The following is a 17003-nucleotide window of genomic DNA, read 5'->3' as shown; positions in this document are numbered from 1 at the left end:
AGCACCCCAGGCAAGTTCAGGGACCCTGGTGCAAGAAGGACAAGAGTCCAAATCCAGAGGAGAGCCACTGGCCAATGACTTTGTCTCTCTGTGCCTCAGTTTCTTCACCTGTAAAATGAGGGAAACAATGGCACCGATTGTAGAGGGTTTTTGTAAGGATTGTAAGGATTGAACAAATGAATAAATGTGAGGCCTCTTGAACAGAACCTGATTTGGAGAAGCTGGTGTCAGTGGTTAACACCTGTTACTACCATTGTTGTAATTGTGTGCAGAATGCTCTGAGACAGGAAAGAGTGGTACCTATTACTATATCCTGCAAGGGAAGAATGGCAGACCTGAGCCTCAAGCTCTGCCTGTCATTAGGAGCATCAAGGGCTTCAGACACTCAGGCTACACAGATCAATCATGCTCAAACAGATAAGGCTGAACCAGGTACAGGAGTGTGTGTGTGTGTGTGTGTGTGTGTGTGTGTGTGTGTGCGCGCGCGCGCGCGCGCGTATGTGTGTGTATGAATGAGCTTTTCCTTTTTTTTAATTTTTTTTAACATTTATTTATTTTTTGAGAGACAGCATGAGTGGGGGAGGAGCAGAGAGACAGAAGGAGACACAGAATCTGAAGCAGGCTGCAGGCTTTGAGCTGTCAGCACAGAGCCCAATGTGGGGCTTGAACTCATGAACTATGAGATCATGTCCTGAGTCTTAGATGCTTAACCGACTGAGCCACCCAGGTGCCCCTCCTTTTTCCTTTAATTCTTTCTGTACTATTTGAATTATATTTTGTTGCCATAAACATTACTCATGAGTAAGAAATAAATAAGCTAAATACTACTTCATAATACATCTAAAAGAAGCCTTCACATTTATTATTTTAATGTTTATTTACTTATTTATTTTGAGAGAGAGAGAGAGAGAGAAAGCGTCAGCAGGGGAGAGGGGCAGAGGGAGAGAGAGCATCCCAAGCATGCTTTGTGCCCAGTGCAGGGGTTTGACCCAAGGCTCAATGTGGGATTGGATTATGGGCTCAATCCCACAACCATGAAATCACAACCTGAGTCAATATCAAGAGTCAGATGCTTAACGGACTGAGCCACCCAGAAGCCCCAGGAAACCTTCACATTTAAATGATTATCAGAACCTGCCTGTGAAAGAGGCAGACAAGTTAAATATAGTTTTACAGATAAAGGAATAGTAACAGGGTGGATTTAGGCATTTTTAAAGATACAGCCAAGGTGGGATTGACATTGAACTTGAGATTTCTGACTTCTAGGACAAGAACATTTTTTTTTGTTTTGAATCACTAGATTCTACTCCTGAAATCATCATTGCACTATATGCTAACTAACTTGTATGTAAATTTAAAAATAAATTAATTAAATAAGTAAATAAATAAAATTTAAAAATAACGCAGAAAGAAAAAAAACATTTTTCATTTTAAGGTGATGAAAACAGCTAATTGTGAATATTTCCCTCCTTGAATAATTATGTACTTTTCATGCTTTCCTATCAGTGTTTTATGTATCTGTATATGTATATATGTAGGTATATATATATAGATAGATAGATATAGATATAGATATAGATATATACATAAAGATATAGATATATAAAGATTTTTTCTGACATAACAAATGGTTAGGCTATATTGAATTGTAGTTTATTCTTTAGATCTGTTGACTGAGGATTTTTTCCTTTGTTTTATTCACATAAATTGAGTGAGTGAATCAGGTTAATTTACATACGGTAAAAACGCATGCTTTCTTCTTGTAAAAGGCTATGAGGGCTGACAGGCATGTGTGGTCCCATCACCACCACCATAGCGGTCACTGAGAACACTTCCAACATCTGCCATCCTTCTTGTGCCACTTCTTAATCAACTGTGTCCCCACCCACAGACGCTGGCATCCCCTGGCCTGCTTTCTATAGCTAAAGCTGAGCCTTTTCAACAGCGTCACATAAACAGAACCCCAGGGCACACAGCCTTCTGTATCCAGGTCCTTCCACGCACTGGAACACATGTGAGATTCGCTTCTGTTGCTGTGTCCTCTTTCCCTTTTACTGATGGGATGTATTCCATGCTGTGCACAAACCACCCTGTGTTTGTTCTTTTCCCACACAAAGCACATGTGGGTCGTTTCCAGTTTGGGCAATTGTTAATAAAACCACTAAAACATTCACATACAGGTTTTTGTGTATATTTTCATTTCTTTTGAGTATCTAGGAGTGGAATGGCTGGATTGTGTGACAAGACTGTGTCCAGCCTCATGAGAAACTTCAAAACTGTCTTCCAAAGAGGTTATGCCACTAGCAATGCATGAGGGTTCCAGTTCCTTTGCCTCCCTCCCAGCACTTGCCAGAATCAGTTGCATTTTACTTCTTTAAGCCATTGTAACAGGTGTGTAATGCACTAAGGAAATTAACAAAGAGGTATTTTGAAAATCCATGCCGTTGAACCACTTACAATGATTTAAGGACATTAGTCACCAAGAGGCTCAAGAAGAACAGATATGATTTCCAGACTTCACCACTCTCTCAGTTCACGCTGTACCTCTGAGCTGGCCCACGCTCTTTGCTGTGAGGCTCAAAAACACAACACCTGAAAGAGAAATGCAAAATACATTGTTCAACTATCATTCCAGAATTTTGGAAAGATACTTTAATCATAAATTAAAACTAGACAAGAAAAATATCACTGTGCTCTGAGCATTATTCTGCATTCTGAAAAAAATTCTCATCCCCAGTTTCACTTCTACATGGATGATGAGAGAGCACTTTGCTTTCCTGGAAGAGATATTGTCTTAGTCTGCAGCGACTGTGCTACTTTTCATTTGTCAGCTCTCCACTGATCATTCTAGTGGCCACTAGCCACCTGTGTCTACTGAAACTCAAAAGGTTTCCCCACTTTCCTGAGCATGTTTTTTTTTTAAGTTTTATTTACAGTTAGTTAATGTACTGTGTTCTATTACTTTCAGGTGTACAATACAGTGATTCAACACCTACATACAACATCCGGTGCTCATCACAAGTGCACTCCTTAACCCATCACCTAGTTACCCCATCCCCCACCCACCTCCCCTCTGGTGACCATCAGTGTGTTCTCTACAGTTAAGAGTCTGTTTCTTGGTCTCTCTCTCTCTCATTTTTTTTTCCTTTGCTAGTTTGTTTTATTCTTAGATTCCACAAAGGAGTGAAATCATATGGTATTTTTCTCTAACTTATTTCACTGAGCATAATATTCTACCTCCATCCACGTCTTTGCAAATTGCAAGATTTTATTCTTTTTTATGACTGAATGATATTCCATTGTATATACATACCACCTTTTTTATCCATTCATCAGTTGATAAATATTTGGGCTGTTTCCATAATTTGGCTATTGTTGATAGCATTACTATAAATATCGGGATGCCCCTTCAAATCAGCATTTTTGTATCCTTTGGGTAAATACCTAGTAGTGCTATTGCTAGGTCATAGGGTAGTTTTATTTTTAACTTTTTGAGGAACCTCCATACTGTTTCCCAGAGTGGCTGCAACAGTTTGCATTCCCATCAACAGTGCAACAGGTTCCCCTTTCTCCACACCCTCGCCAACACCTATTGTCTCCTCTGTTGTTAATTTTTGCCATTCTGACAGGTGTCAGGTGGCATCTCATTGTAGTTTTGACTTGTATTTCCCTAATGATGAATGATGTTGAGCACTTTTTCTTTTCTTTTCTTTTCTTTTCTTTTCTTTTCTTTTCTTTTCTTTTCTTTTCTTCTTTTTTTATTCTCAAGTTAGCTAACGTACAGCGTAGCCTTGGCTTCAGTAGTAGATTCCAGTGAATCATGACTTCCATATAACACCCAGTGCTCATCCCAACACGTGCCCTTCTTCCTGCCATTGCCCATTTAGCCTATCCCCCCACTCACCTCCCTTCCAGCAACCATCAGTTTCTTTTTTGTATTTAAGAGTCTCTTATAGTTAGCCGTTAGCCTCTCTGCTTTTATCTTATTTTCCCCTCCCTTCCCCTATATTCATCTGTAGAGTTTCTCAGATTGCTCATATGAGTGCAATCACATATCTGTCTTTCTCTGACTGATTTTGCTTAGCATAATACCCTCGGGTTCCATCCACATTGTTGCAAATGGCAAGGTTTCATTCTTTTTCATCCCTGAGTAGTAGTCATATATATATATATATATATATATATATATATATATATACACACACACACACACACACACACACACACACCATCTTCTTTATCCATTCATCAGTTGATGGTCATTTGGGCTCTTTCCACAATTTGGCTATTGTTGATAGAGTTGCTATTAACACTGTGTAATAGCCACTTCAAATCAGCATTTTTGTATCTTTTGGATAAATGCCTAATAGTGCAATTGCTGGATCACAGGATAGTTTGATTTTTAATTTTTTGAGAAACCTCCATACTATTTTCCAGATTGACTGCACCAGTTTGCATTCCCACCAGCAGTGCAAGAGGGTTCCCCTTTCTCTGCATCCTCACCAACATCTGTTGTTTCCTTAGTTGGTAACATTCTGACAGGTGTGAGGTGGTATCTCATTGTGGTGTTGATTTGCATGTCCCTGATGAGTGATGTTTAGCATCATTTCATGTGTCTGTTCACCATCTGGATGTCTTCTTTGCAAAAGTGTCTATTCAAGTCTTTTGCACATTTCTTCACTGGATTATTTGTTTTTTGGGGTGTTGAGTTTGATAAGTTCTTTATAGATTTTGGATACTAACCCTTTATCTGATATGTCATTTGCAAGTATCTTTTCCCATTCCGTCAGTTGCCTTTTAGTTTTGTTGATGTATACTTCTCCATGCAGAAGTTTTGATCTTGATGAGGTCCCAATAGTTCATGTTTGCTTTTATTTCCCCTACCTCTGAAGATATGTCAAGTAAGAATTTGCTGTGACCAAGGTCAGAGAGGTTGCTGCCTGTTTTCTCCTGTAGGGTTTTGATGGTTTCCTGTCTCACATTTAGGTCTTTAATCCATTTTGAATTTATTTTTGTGTATGCTGTAGGAAAGTGATCCCCTTTCTTTCTTTTGCATATTGCTGTCCAGTTTTCCCAACAACACTTGTTGGTAAGACTTTTTCCCATTGGATATTCTTTCCTGTTTTGTCAAAGATTAATTGATCATCTCATTATGGGCTTCTTTCTGGATTTCTATTCTGTTCCATTGATCTATTTGTCTGTTTTTGTGTCAGTATCGTACTATCTTGATCATACTGAAGATTTATAGCTTGAAGTCTGGAATTTTGATGCCTCCAGCTTTGCTTTTCTTTTTCAAGATTTCTTTGACTATTCAGGGTCTTTTGTGGTTCCTACAAGGTTTAGAATTGTTTGTTTTAGCTCTGTGAAAAGTGCTGTTGGTATTTTGATAGGGATTGCATTGTGTAGATTGCTTTGAGTAGTACAGGCATTTTAACAATGTTTTTTTTTCTTCTAAACCACGAGCATGGAATGTCTTTCCATTCCTTTGTGTCGTCTTTAATTTCTTTCATCAGTGTTTTACAGTTTTCAGGGTTTTGTTTATTACTAAATATCTTATTATTTTGAGTGTGATTTTGTAAATGAGATTGATTTCATAATTTCCCTTTCTGCTGGTTCATTATTGGTGTATAGAAATGCACCAGGTTTCTGTGCATTGATTTTGTATCCTGCAACTTTACTGAATTCAGGTATTAATTCTAGCAGTTTTGGGGTGTAGTCTCTTGGATTTTCTACAGAGAGTACTATGGCATCTGCAAATAATGGAACTTTAACTTCTTCATTGCCGATTTGGATGCCTTTCATTTGTTGTTGTGTCTGATTGATGAGGCTAGGACTTCCAATACTCTGGTAAATGACAATGGAGAGAGTGGACATCCCTGTCTTGTTCTTGAACTTATGGGGAAAGCTCTCAGTTTTTCCCTATTAAGAATGATATTAGCAGTGGGTCTTTCATATATGGCTTTTATATATTGAGGTATGTTCCTACTAACCCTACTTTGTTGAGGATTTTTATCATGAATGGATGTTGTATTTCATCAAATGCTTTTTCTGCATCTATTGAAAGAATCATATGGAATATATCTTTTCCTTTATTAATATGGTGTTTCAAGTTGATTGATTTGAAAATACTGAACCAGCCCTATAGACAGAGAATAAATCTAACTTTATCATGGTTAATGATTCTTCTAATATACTATTGGATTAGATTTGCAAGTGTTTTGTTGAGAAATACCATGTCCATCAAGGATATTGGCCAATAATTGTCTTTTTTAGTGGAATTTTTGTCTGGTTTTGGTATCAAGGTAATGCTGGCATAATAGAATGAATTTGGAAGTTCTCCTTCCATTTCTATTTTTTGGAAAAGTTTGAGAATTGGTATTAACTCTTCTTTAAATGTTTGGTAGCGTACCCTGTGAAGCCATGTGGTTCTGGACTTTTCTTTCTTGGGAGTGTTTTTGTTTTTATTTATTTATTTATTTATGAATTTATTGTCAAATTGGTTTCCATACAACACCCAGTGCTCATCCCAACAGGTGCCCTCAATACCCATCACCCACCCACCCCTTCCTCCCACCCCCCACAAACCCTCAGTTTGTTCTCCGTTTTTAGGAGTCTCTTATGTTTTGGCTCCCTGCCTCTCTAACTTTTTTTTTCCTTCCTCTCACTGATGGTCTTCTGTTAAGTTTCTCAGGATCCACATAGGAGTGAAAACATATGGAATCTGTCCTTCTCTGTATGACTTATTTCACTTAGCATCACACTCTCCAGTTCCATCCACGTTGCTACAAAAGTCCATATTCCATTCTTTCTCATTGCCACGTAGTATTCCATTGTGTATATAAACCACAATTTCTTTATCCATTCATCAGTTGATGGACATTTAGGCTCTTTCCATAATTCAGCTATTGTTGAGAGTGCTGCTATAAACATTGGAGTACAAGTGTCCCTATGCAGTAGTACTCCTGTATCCCTTGGGTAAATTCCTAGCAGTGCTATTGCTGGGTCATAGGGTAGGTTTATTTTTAATTTTTTGAGGAACCTCCACACTGTTTTCCAGAGCAGCTGCACCAGTTTGCATTCCTACCAACAGTGCAAGAGGGTTCCCAATTCTCCACATCCTCACCAGCATCTATAATCTCCTGTTTTGTTCATTTTAACCACTCTGACTGGCATGAGGTGGTATGTGAGTGTGGTTTTGGTTTGTAGTTCCCTGATAAGGAGCGACATTGAGCATCTTTTCATGTGCCTATTGGCCATCTGGGTGTCTTCTTCAGAGAAGTGTCTATTCATGTCTTCTGCCCATTTCTTCACTGGATTATTTGTTTTTCTGGTGTGGAGTTTGGTGAGCTCTTTATAGATTTTGGATACCAGCCCTTTGTCCCATATGTCATTTGTGAATATCTTTTCCCATTCCATTGGTTGCCTTTTAGTTTTGTTGATTGTTTCCTTTGCAATGCAGAAGGTTTTTATCTTCATGAGGTCCCAATAGTTCACTTTTGCTTTTAATTCCCTTGCCTTTGGGGGTGTGTCAAGTAAGAAATTGCTGCGGCTGAGGTCAGAGAAGTTTTTTCATGCTTTCTCCTCTAGGGTTTTGATGGTTTCCTGTCTCACATTCAGGTCCTTCATCCATTTTGAGTTTGTTTATGTGAATGGTGTAAGAAAGTGGTCTAGTTTCATCCTTCTACATGTTGCTGTCCAGTTCTCCCAGCCCCATTTGTTAAAGAGAATGTCTTTTTTTCCATTGGATGTTCTTTCCTGCTTTGTCAAAGATTAGTTGGCCATCCTTCTGTGGGTCTAGTTCTGGGGTTTCTATTCTATTCCATTGGTCTATGTTTTTGTGCCAATACCATGCTGTCTTGATGATGACAGCTTTGTATTAGAGGCTAAAGTCTGGGATTGTGATGCCTCCTGCTTTGGTCTTCTTCAAAATTACTTTGGCTATTTGGGGCCTTTTGTGGTTCCATATGAATTTTAGGATTGCTTGTTCTAGTTTCGAGAAGAATGCTGGTGCAATTTTGATTGGGATTGCATTGAATGTGTAGATAGCTTTGGGTAGTATTGACATTTTGACAATATTTATTCTTCCAATGCATGAACACGGAATGTTTTTCCATTTCTTTTATATCTTCTTCAATTTCCTTCATAAGCTTTCTATACTTTTCAGCATACAGATCTTTAACATCTTTGGTTAAGCTTATTCCTAGGTATTTTATGCTTCTTGGTGCAAATGTGAATGGGATAAGTGTCTTTATTTGTCTTTCTGTTGCTTCATTATTAGTGTATAACAATGCAACTGATTTCTGTTCATTGATTTTGTATCCTGCAACTTTGCTGAATTCATGTATCAGTTCTAGCAGACTTTTGGTGGAGTCTATCAGATTTTCCATGTATATCCTGTTATCTGCAAAAAGTGAAAGCTTAACTTCATCTTTGCCAAGTTTGATGCCTTTGATTTCCTTTTGTTGTCTGATTGCTGATGCTAGAACTTCCAACACTATGTTAAACAACAGCAGTGAGAGTAGACATCCCTGTCGTGTTCCTGATCTCAGGGAGAAAGCTCTCAGTTTTTCCCCATGGAGGATGATGTTAGCTGCGGGCTTTGCATAAATGGCTTTTATGATGTTTAAGTATGTTCCTTCTATCCTGAATTTCTCGAGGGTTTTTATTAAGAAATGTTGTTGAATTTTGTCAAAGGCCTTTTCTGCATCGATTGACAGGATCATATGGTTCTCATCTTTTCTTTTATTAATGTGATGTATCACATTGATTGATTTGCAAATGTTGAACCAGCCCTGCATCCCAGGAATGAATCCCACTTGATCATGGTGAATAATTCTTTTTATATGCTGTTGAATTCGATTTGCTAGTATCTTATGGAGAATTTTTGCATCCATATTCATCAGGGATATTGGCCTGTAGTTCTCTTTTTTTAGTGGGTCTCTGTCTGGTTTAGGAATCAAAGTAATACTGGCTTCATAGAATGAGTCTGGAAGTTTTCCTTCCCTTTCCATTTTTTGGAATAGCTTGAGAAGGATAGGTATTATCTCTGCTTTAAATGTCTGGTAGAATTTCCCTGGGAAGCCTTCGGGTCTGGACTCTTATTTGTTGGCACATTTTTGACAACTGATTCAATTTCTTCGCTGGTTATGTGTCTGTTCAAGCTTTCTATTTCTTCCTGTTTGAGTTTTGGAAGTGTGTGGGTGTTTAGGAATTTGTCCATTTCTTCTAGGTTGTCCAGTTTGTTGGCATATAATTTTTCATAGTATTCCCTGATAATTGCTTGTATTTCTGAGGGATTGGTTGTAATAATTTCCTTTTCATTCATGATTTTATCTATTTCAGTCATCTCCCTTTTCTTTCTGAGAAGCCTGGCTAGAAGTTTATCAATTTTGTTTATTCAAAAAAACAATTCTTGGTTTCGTTGATCTGCTCTACAGTTTTTTAAGATTCTATATTGTTTGTTTCTGGTCTGATCTTTATTATTTCTCTTCTTCTCCTGGATTTGCGGTGTCTTTGTTGTTCTGCTTCTATTTCTTTTAGGTGTGCTGTTAGATTTTGTATTTGGGATTTTTCTTCTTTCTTGAGATAGGCCTGCATTGCAATGTATTTCCTCTCAGGACTGCCTTCGCTGCATCCCAAAGCATTTAAATTGTTGTATTTTCATTTTTATTTGTTTCTATATATTTCTTAATTTCTTCTCTAATTGCCTGGTTGATGCATTCATTCTTTAGTAGGATGTTTTTTAACCTCCATGCTTTTGGAGGTTTTCCAGACTTTTTCCTGTGGTTGATTTCAAGCTTCATCACATTGTGGTCTGAAAGTATGCATGGTATGATCTCAAATCTTGTATACTTATGAAAGGCTGTTTTGTGACCCAGTATGTGATCTATCCTGGAGAATGTTCCATGTGCACTCGAGAAGAAAATATACTCTGTTGCTTTGGAATGCAGAGTTCTAAATATATCTGTCATGTCCATCTGATCCAATGTATCTTTCAAGGTCCTTGTTTCTTTATTGATCCTGTTTCTAGATGATCTATACAATGTTGTAAGTGGAGTATTAAAGTTGCCTGCAGGGGCGCCTGGGTGGCTCAGTCGGTTAAGCATCCGACTTCAGCTCAGGTCATGATCTCACGGTCCGGGAGTTCAAGCCCCACGTCGGGCTCTGTGCTGACACCTCAGAGCCTGGAGCCTGTTTCAGATTCTGTGTCTCCCTCTCTCTCTGACCCTCCCCCGTTCATACTTTGTCTCTCTCTGTCTCAAAAATAAATAAACGTTAAAAAAAAATTAAAAATAAATAAAAAATAAATAAAAAATAAAAAGTTGCCTGCAATTACCACATTCTTATCAATAAGGTTGCTTATGTTTGTGATTTTTTGATATATTTGGGGGCTCCCGTGTTCGGCACATAGACATTTATAATTGTTCGCTCTTCCTGTTGGATAGACCCTGTAATTATTCTATAATGCCCTTCTTCATCTCTTGTTACAACCTTTAATTTAAAGTCTAGTTTGTCTGATATAAGTATGGCCACTCCAGCTTTCTTTTGACTTCCAGTAGCATGATAGATAGTTCTCCATCCCCTCACTTTGAATCTGAAGGTGCCCTCAGGTCTAAAATGAGTCTCTTGTAAACAGCAAATAGATGGGTCTTGTTTTTTTATCCATCCTGATACCCTATGTCTTTTGGTTGGCACATTTAGTCCAGTTACATTCAGTGTTATTATTGAAAGATATGGGTTTAGAGTCATTGTGATGTCTGCAGGTTTCATGCTTGCAGTGATGTCTCTGGCACTTTGTCTCACAGGATTCCCCTTAGGATCTCTTGTAGGGATGGTTTAGTGGGATGAATTCCTTCAGTTTTTGTTTGTTTGGGAAGACCTTTATCTGTCCTTCTATTCTGAATGACAGCCTTGCTGGATAAAGGATTCTTGGCTGCATATATTTTTCTGTTCATCACATTGAACATTTCCTGCCATTCCTTTCTGGCCTGCCACGTTTCAGTAGACAGATCCGTCACGAGTGTTATCAGTCTCCCTTTATATGTTAGAGCATGTTTATCCCTAGCTGCTTTCAGAATTCTCTCTTTATCCTTGTATTTTGCCAGTTTCACTATGATATGTCATGCTGATCAATTCAAGTTATGTCTGAAGGGAGTTCTCTGTGCCTCTTGGATTTCAATGCCTTTTTCCTTCCCCAGTTCAGGGAAGTTCTCAGCTATTATTTCTTCAAGTACACCTTCAGCACCTTTCCCTGTCTCTTCCTCCTCTGGAATCCCAATTATGCATATATTATTTTGTTTAATTATGTCACTTATTTCTCTATGTCTCCCCTCATACTCCTGGATTTTTTTATCTCTCTTTTTCTTAGCTTCTTCTTTTTCCATAGTTTTATCTTCTAATTCACCTATTCTCTCCTCTGCCTCTTCAATCCGAGCTGTGGTCGTCTCCATTTTATTTCGCAGCTCATTTATACCTTTTTTAGCTCCTCCTTACTGTTTCTTAGTCCCTTGATCTCTGTAGTAATAGATTCTCTGCTGTCCTCTATACTTTTTTCAAGCCCAGAGATTAATTTTATGACTATTATTTTAAATTCGTTTTCTGCTATGTTGCTTAAATCATTTTTGATCAGTTCGTTAGCTCACTACTTCCTGGAGTTTCTTTTGAAGAGAATTCCTCCGTTTTGTCATTTTGGATAGTCCCTGGAGTGGCGGGGTATTGCAGGGGTCTTCCTCTGTGCTGTCTTGAGTAACTTACATTGGTGGGCGGGGCTGCAGTCAGACCTGATGTCTGCCCCCAGCCCACCCCTGGGGCCACAGTCCACTGGTGTGTACCTTATCTTCCCCTCTCCCAGGGGCAGAACTCACTGTGGACTGGTGTGGCCTCTGTCTGGGCTACTTGCACACTGTCAGTCTTGTGGTACTGCTTCAATGGGATCTGGCATATTAGCTGGGGTGGATCCACAAGGTGCACAGGGGTGGGGGAGGGGTAGGCTCAGCTCTCTTTGCCTTGGGTGTCTGCTTTGGGAGGGGACCTGCAGCACCAGGTGGGAGGCAGACCCATCAGAGGGATGGATCCTCAGAAGCACAGCATTAGGTGTTAGCACTGTGCAAGCAAGTTCTGTGACTGGAACTGGTTCCCTTTGGGATTTTGGCTAAGGGATGGGCGAGGGAGTAGACGCTTCCCAGCATCTTTTTTTCCCGCCAAGCTGACCTCTGTCCTCCAGGGCTCAACAACTCTCCCTCCCACTCTCTGAGCAGACTGTTGACTTACAACATTCCAGATGTTAAGTCCCGCTGGCTGTCAGAACACACTCTGTCTGGCATCTCCATTTTTGCAAGCCAGACTCGGGGCTCTGCCTTGCTGGGTGGGCTGGCTGCCCCTCCAACTGCTCTGGCTCCCTCCCGCCAGTCCGTGTAGCGTGCACCACCTCTCTGCCCTTCCTACCCTCTTCTGTGGGACTCTCGTCTACACTTGGCTCTGGACAGTCTGTTTTGTTAGTCTTCTGGTCATTATCGGGATAAATTAGGCAGATGTGGATGGAATCTAAGTGATCAGCAGGATGCGGTGAGCCCAGCATCCTCCTATGCCACCATCTTCAGGAACTCTTTATTTTTGAGAGAGAGCATGAGCAGGGGAGTGTCATAGAGAGAGGGGAAGAGGGAGAATCCCACACAGGCTCCATGCTGTCAGCACAGAGCCCAGCACATGGCTGGATCTCACAAACCATGAGATCAAGACCTGGGCCAAAGTCAAGAGTCAGATGCTTAAGCAACTGAGCCACCCAGGTACCTCTTGGGAGTGTTTTGACTACTGATTCAATTTCTTTGCTGGTTATGGGTCTGTACAAAATTTTCTATTTCTTCTTATTTCAGTTTTTATAGTCTATATGTTCTGGGAATTCATTTATTTTTTCTAGGTGGTGCAATTTGTTACATATAGGTTTTCATAATATTCTCTCATAATTGTATTCCTGTGGTATTGGTTGATTCAACTTTAAATTAATTAAAATTATCACGTCAGTTCTAGCTGCACTAGTGGCATTTTGAGGACTCAATAACCACATGTCAGGAGAGCACAAAATAGGACATGTGCATCAACCACACAGTTTTATTTGTTAGCCCTGGTCTGATTACTTGGAAGGGCTGCCTGGAACTTCTCTTGGTTGAGAACATTAAAAAATTAGATCCAGGGGTGCATCGGCTCAGGTCATGATCTCATGTTTCATGAATTTAAGTCCCACATCAGTCTCTGTGCTAATAGTGTGGAGTCTGCTTTGGATTCTATCTCTTTCTGTTTCTGCCCCTCCCCAACTTGCACTTTGTCTCTCTCTCAAAATAAATAAAATTTTTAAAAACTTTTAAAAAATTAGATGCATTAGAAGAACTGTAGAAATCTGCAACAGAAGGAACAATGATCCATGACAGATGGAATTATTATTCTATCAGACACTAGGCAAATAGCTGAAAGTATATTTGGTACTACTTATTTTTTTTTTAATATAAACATGCACTTACTAGTACATGTGTAGACAAATCGGGAAGAACTGTATTTGAAACTACAAACATGAAGTAAAATAATACAGAGGATATTTATTTTGCATGTTAATTGAGAATGCTGTTATTTTGTACATTTCTTTATTAATTGGTTTTTTTTTTCCCAACAAGCATATATAACTTTGTAATTTAAAAAGAAAAAAAGAGCCCATATTGAACTTGAGTTGTAAAAGGTGAGTCTGGTCTCAGAATGGAAGTAAAATCACCACCCAGTGGGACCCAGCTCAACTCCAGCCCTCAGAGGGAGGAGGACCATGATCCAAAGGAACCAGAGCAGTTGAGAAAACTGTTTATTAGTGGTTTGAGCTTTGAAATTATAGGTGATAGTTTAAAACAACATTTTGAAAAATGGAATACACTTACAAACTGTGTGGTGATGACAGGCCCCCAAACAAAACTTTCTAGGGGTTTTGGTTTTATGACTTACTCTTGTGTGGAAGAAGTGAATGCAGCAATGTGTGTTCAAACGCACAAGGTTGATGGATGTGTAGTAGAACCAAAGATAGCTGATTTAGAGAGGATTCTGCAAAGCCTGGTGCCCATCTAACTGTGAAGAAATTTTTCATTGGTGGTATTAAAGAAGATATAGAAGAAAATAACTTGAGAGTCTACTTTGAAAAGTATGGCAAGACTGAAACCATAAAAGTTATGGAGGACAGGCAGAGTGGAAAAAAGAGAGGATTTAATGATCATGAGACAGTTGATAAAATTGTTCAGAAATACCACACAACTAATGGGCCTAATTGTGAAGTGAAAAAGGCCCTTTCTAAACAGGAAATGCAGTCTGCTGGATCACAAAGAGGTTGTGGAGGTGGATCTGGCAACTTTATGGGTCATAGAGGAAACTTTGGTGGAAGAAGAGTCTATGGTGGTGGAGGTGATGACAGCAGAGGTAGTTATGGAGGAGGTGATGGTGGATATAATGTATTTGGAGGTAATGGTGGCAACTATGGAGGGTTATAGTAGTAGAGGAGGCTATGGTGGTGGTAGACCAGGATATGGAAACCAAAGAGGTGGTTATGGTGGTGATGTTGAAGGATATGATGGTTACAATGAAGGAGGAAATTTTGGAGATGGTAACCATAGTGGTGGTGGGAACTATAATGCTTTTGGAAACTATAGTGTACAACAACAATCATGGAGCCATGAAGAGGGTTAGTTTTGGTGGAAGAAGCTTGGGCAGTCCCTGTGGCAGTGGTTATGGATCTGGTGGTGGAAGTGATGGATATGGTAGCAGAAGGTTTTAAAATTTTTCAGAAGAGAAGGGCTATAGTTCTTATCAGGAAAGGGAGCTGGGAGTTGTCAGGAAAGCTTCAGGTTACTTTGAGACAGTCATCTCAGATGCATTAGAGGAACTATAGAAATCTGTCACACAAGGAGCAATGATCCATAGTCAGAAAGGTTACTGCAGCTTAAACAGGAAACCCTTTTTGTTTGCAAGAAGTGCAATGTATTGATTAACGCAATGTAGTGTCAATTAGATGTACATTCTCGAGGTCTTTTGTCTGTTGTAATGTTGTCTTCTTTTTCTTTTCATTACATCAGGTATATTGCCATGTGCTTTGTTGTAGTGGTACCAGGAATAAAAAAAGTTAAGGAATTTTTAATTTTTCAAGAAAGAAAGAAAGAAAGAAAGAACAAGAAAGAAAAGAAAAAAGAAAAGAAAAGAAAAGAAAAGAAAAGAAAAGAAAAGAAAAGAAAGGAAAAGAAAAGAAAAAGGGCACCTGGCTGGCTCAGTCACTGAAGCATGTGAAATTGATCTCAGGGTTATAAGTTCAAGCCCTGTGTTGGGTGTAGAGATTACTTAAAAAGTAAAAATTTTTAAATAATACAATACAATACAATATAGAGTGTGTTACCTAACCCATGTATCAAGTTAGTGCAACTTTGGTGGCCTCAATAAGATGATAGAGGTAGCAGGGCTTCCCCACTTTTCCAGCCTCCATCAGTATTCCAGTCCCATATCTAATAATGGCCTTTTTTCTCTTTCCCCAGTAGGTGCTAATTCTTTCTCCCACACTTTTTAATCCATGTCGAGGCATGAACTATAAAAGGCTAAGTATGTATTCTACCCTATAATGAGGGTAGAACTCACAGGACTGGAGCAATCCTTGAGATGGTTAGACCAGCATCTGTTGGTTGCCTTCTCCCTTAGTAACAGGACCCCAGTTTTGCACAAGTATCCACCTTTTCCCCACAAGACTCAGGAAAAGTTAGCTCTGTCCTGCAACTCCAAGGGTGTATTCCAGTTTATATATTCCAATCATCAGACCCTGTTCTCCTAAGTATGATTTTTTTAAGGAGTGGGCTAGTGAATAGGTCCTGTGAAGACCAAGATCACAGGAAAAAGAAAACAAAGTCTGAGCTCCTAAAAAATAATTTTGGTAATGTGTGGTCCTGTACCAGTAGAGGAGCTTACATTGGGGTATGATGCCTGGAACTATCGAGGTCATTTTGTGGCTATGAGAGAGCATGAAACAGTAAGGATGGCAGAGCCAGAAATGGAAAGAGCGTGTGCACTGGAGCAACCAGCCCAACAATAAAATGCCTCAATATTTAAGCCAATTTGATATGTTTTTTCTGTTCCTGAGATCCAAAGGCCACAGGCATAATAGATGCCATCTTTCAGACATGACCAGTCTTCTCTGTGAGTTTCCATTTCCCTGGAGTTGACACTGAACTAAGAGTCACTAGTACAGGTGCAACATTGCTGACAGGTTGTGGCTGTGATAATGGGTGGATGTATGTGCCCAAGGATTGCTAAATATTTCTCAAAAACACTCCTGCTGGGTAGTGCAGTCAGGTGAGCATCCCACTCTTGATTTCAGCTTAGGTCATGATCCTAGGATCATGGGATCAGACCCCATATTGGGCTCCGTGCTGAGTGTGGAGCCTGCTTAAGATCCTCTCTCTTTCTCCCTCTTCCCCCTCCTCCACTCGGACTCTCTCTCTAAAATAAATAAAATAAATAAATATGTATTTATTTTTGTATTTATTTATTTATTTATTTATTTATGTTATATTTATTTATATATAACACTCCTGCTATCAGCCACTACCATGCCTTTACTATTTAATCCTCATAGGTTTCCCTGTGGCAACATGGCCACAAAATAAGGAGTTACCAGCCAACTCTGAATTTCAAGTTAGAATGATGGCCCTTAAACAAAGGATCTTTTATGACAGAAAATAGGTTTTTCTGAAAGAGAAAAGCTTTGTTGAGCTCCCAAAAGCATGAGCATTCATGAATTCAGAAAATAAATTTTGCCCCATATACTATAACACAGGGAAGACAGTGAGGTAATGTAAGAACAATTTTAAAGAACATGAATATTTTAATGTGAAACTGAAATGGAGAAATGGAGAATCCCATAAAGGTTAATTTAATGTGACAACTTGGCAAGGCCATGGTACCCAGATATTTGGTGAAGCACCGTCTGGATGTTGCTG

At 39.2% G+C, this 17003-nt stretch overlaps 1 pseudogene; it reads left to right on the top strand.

Annotated features, from left to right (window-relative positions):
* Positions 1 to 13743: 13743 nt before the first annotated feature.
* Positions 13744 to 14800, top strand: LOC132680219 (heterogeneous nuclear ribonucleoprotein A3 pseudogene; annotated as a pseudogene).
* The last annotated feature ends 2203 nt before the right edge of the window (positions 14801 to 17003 follow it).

This window comes from Panthera onca, chromosome A1 (genome assembly GCF_046562875.1).
Source record: "Panthera onca isolate mPanOnc1 chromosome A1, mPanOnc1 haplotype 2, whole genome shotgun sequence".
Lineage (NCBI taxonomy): Eukaryota > Metazoa > Chordata > Mammalia > Carnivora > Felidae > Panthera > Panthera onca.
This window is presented reverse-complemented; position numbering and strand designations above follow the sequence as displayed.